Raw genomic sequence first — 3,359 nt, 5'->3', positions numbered from 1 at the left:
CAATTTTTCCCACATTCATAATTAAGCTGATTCCTGTGTAGGCTGTCAGGTGAGGTCATTTATATAGTCACTGTTTTTCTTATAAAAGATATTTGGAATGAATAAGTCACTTCTGATTTAACAGAATCTATCATTGTCTTCAGCCTCATTTCTGTCCCTGTTTCTTGACTACTGATCCTTATCTATCCCCAACTTTTCTTTTTTTTTTTTTTTTGCTGAGTACATTGTTGATGTTTATTTTATTGATACATGACAAGACGGACTCTCTAAGACCCTCCCCTTTCTCAGGCAGACTGGATGGAAACTGTGCCAAGGATATGAGTTTAACAGTGTGGAGGGATCAAATTAGGATAAGGACTCCCCAGTAGCTGAGGGTCTGTCTGTGTCTGTCTGTCATCTGTCTCTCTGTCTCTATCTCTCCTCCCCCCACCCCCCACTTCCACTGCTGTGCCTCTCTTTCTTCCAGTGTTACTGCTGGGGCTGGTGGTTCAAAGGTCCCTTATTCTTTGAAGGCCATGTGAACCATCAGGTTGACCACTTAGTTGCTGTGTCAAATACACTGTCATACCAGGAAATGAATTTGACAAAGTGGTTGTTCAGGGCAATGCCAGCTCCAGCATCAAAGGTGGAAGAGCAGGTGTCATTGCTAAAGTCACAGGGAAAACCTGGTCTTCAGTGTATCCCAGGATGCCCTTGAGGGGTCCTTCTGATACCTGCTTTACTACTTTCTTGCTGTCATTGTATTTGGCATCTTTCTTTAAACATCAGGTCAGATCCACAACTGACACATGAAAGCCATGCCAATAAGTTTCCCATTCGGCTCAGGATGACCTTACCTTGCCTTGGCAGTGCCAGTAGATGCAGGGAGGATATTCTGGGCAGCTCCATGGCCATCATGCCACAGCTCTCTAGAGGGGCCATCTGCAGTCTTCTGGGTAGCAGTGATGGCATGAAATGTGACCATGGGTTCCTCTACAATGCCAAAGTTGTCCTGGATGACCTTGGTCAGGAGGACAAAGCAGTTGGTGGTGCAAGAGACATTGCTGGCAATCTTGAGAGAGCTGTCATAATTCTCATGGTTCACACCCATCATAAACCTGGGGGCATCGGCAGAAGGAGCAGAGGTTATTACCTGTTTGGCACCACCCGTCAAGTGAGTCTCAGCCTTCTCCAAGGTCGTGAAGATACCTTGATTCCACAACATACATAGCACCAGCATCACCCCACTTGCTGTTGGTAGGATCTTACTCCTGGAAGCTAGTGATGGCTTTCCCATTGATGACCAGCTTCCCATTCTCAGCCTTGGTGGTGCCATTGAACTTACCATGGGTGAAATCTTACTGCAACATACAGACCACATAATTGAGGTCAATGAAGGGATCATAGGTGCCAGTAAAATCCACTTTTCCAGATTTAAAAGCAGACCTTGTCACCAAGTGTCCAAAGCAACTAAATATGTTTACTGCAATCTTCACCATCATGTCTCAGGGATGCAGCTGAGGCTAAACAAGAAGAGAGGGCAATCTTCTTATCAATGAGGAGCAGAGAGTCTCCATTCCCAACTGTTGCATTCCAGTTACCCATTATAATTAGTGCATCCTGGTTGCATATTCAATTGATTTCTAAATGCAATGGTTAGTAGAAGTCATCTACTTCCTCCTCTTTGGCTATGGTTGTTGGCCAACTGACTGGAAATGATCCATATTTGTTCCCATTCAAAAATAGGTGACCCAACACAGTGTGGAAATTATCAAACAGTATCAGTAATATCACATGCCAGCAAGATCCTGCTGAAAATTATACAAAAACAGCTGGAACAGCCTATCAACAGAGAACTTTCAGATGTGCAGGCTGGGTTTAGAAGAGGCTGTGTTACTAGGGACATCATGACCAATGTTAGATGGATCTTAGCTGAGAGCAGAGACTATCAGAGGAATGTCTATCTGTATTTCATTGATTGTGCAAAGGTATTTGACTGTGTCAATAACAACAAACTGTGGCTGACTCTGAGAACAATGGAGATCTCAGGACACTTGATTGTGTTTATGAGAAATCTATTCTTGGACCAGAAGGTAGTTGTCAGAACCGAACAAGGAAATACTTCATGGCTCCAAATCAGGAAATATACACCAGGGATGCATCCTATCTCCATACTTTTTCAACCTATACGCAGAACAGATCATCTGGGAGGCTGGGCTCAATGAGGAGGAATAGGGGATCAGGATTGGAGGAAGACTCATTGACAGCCTGCATTATGCAGATGACACAACTTTACTTGCTGAAACTGAGGACAACCTGAGGCATTTGCTACAAAAGATCAAGGAGTACAGCCTTCAAAGTGGAATGATGCTCGACATCATTAAGACAAAGATTCTCACCATTGGGTCAATTGGCAGCATCATATTATACTGTGAAGAGACTGAGATGGTTAACAGCTTCAGCTTGCTTGGCTCCACAATCAACACTCTTGGGTACCAGCAGCCAGGAAATCAAAGGTGAATTGCAGTGGGAAATTCTGCTGCCAAGGACCTTTTTAGAGTACTGAAGAACAAATGTCAGTCTAGAGAGTATAGAGAAGTAGGGTGTACCTGACCCAGGCCATTGTCTTTGCAATTACTTCTAATGTGTCAAAGAGCTAGACAATGACTAAGGATGATAGAAGAAGAATCAATGCCTTTGAGTTGTGGTGCTGGAAAAGAATTTGAACAAACCATGGTCTACTAAGAGAACAAACAGGTTCATCCTAGAGAGTGTGAAACCAGATTGAAACTTGGAGGCAAGGATTTTGAAGCTCCATCTCATATATTTTGGGCATGTTGCCAGAAGGAACCAGGACCCCTTGGAGAGGGACATCATGCTTGGAAAGGTAGAGGGAAATAGAGGGAAAGCTCAAGAGAGGACAACTTTGGATGAGATGGATTGACTCAGTGACTGGGAAAATGGGGGCAGATGTGTCAGAGACAACAAAGTTGGTTCGAGACAGAGCTGTATTCAGGGTCATTGGATATAGAATTGCTATGAGTTGCAAGTGACTTGATGGCACATAACAACAATAAATCCTCACAATAAGTCTGTAGCAGTTAAAAGAGTAAGATGATTAAATGGTAAACAAACTGGAAAGAGAAAACAAGAATGGAACCATGGGTAATGATACTTGCGGAGTCATGGGATCCTAAAAGAGGCGGAGACAGAAGAGGAAATTGTGTAAATAAAGTATCATTTTAGGGGAGCTCTGGTGGCCTAGTGGCAAGAAGCTGCACTGCAATCCCAGAGGAACACGGTTCGAATCCACCAGATGCTCTGCCGGAGAAGGAGGCGCAATATCCTCCTGTACCAGTCAGATCTGATTTGACGGTACA

General features: G+C 43.8%; 1 pseudogene; it reads right to left on the bottom strand.

The window, feature by feature from the left end:
- Positions 1-499: 499 nt before the first annotated feature.
- LOC102859574 lies at positions 500-1,478 on the bottom strand (annotated as a pseudogene).
- Between the last annotated feature and the right edge of the window lie 1,881 nt (positions 1,479-3,359).

This window comes from Elephantulus edwardii, unplaced genomic scaffold (genome assembly GCF_000299155.1).
Source record: "Elephantulus edwardii isolate Elephantulus edwardi_28Jun2011 unplaced genomic scaffold, EleEdw1.0 scaffold00078, whole genome shotgun sequence".
Classification (NCBI taxonomy): Eukaryota; Metazoa; Chordata; class Mammalia; order Macroscelidea; family Macroscelididae; genus Elephantulus; species Elephantulus edwardii.
This window is presented reverse-complemented; position numbering and strand designations above follow the sequence as displayed.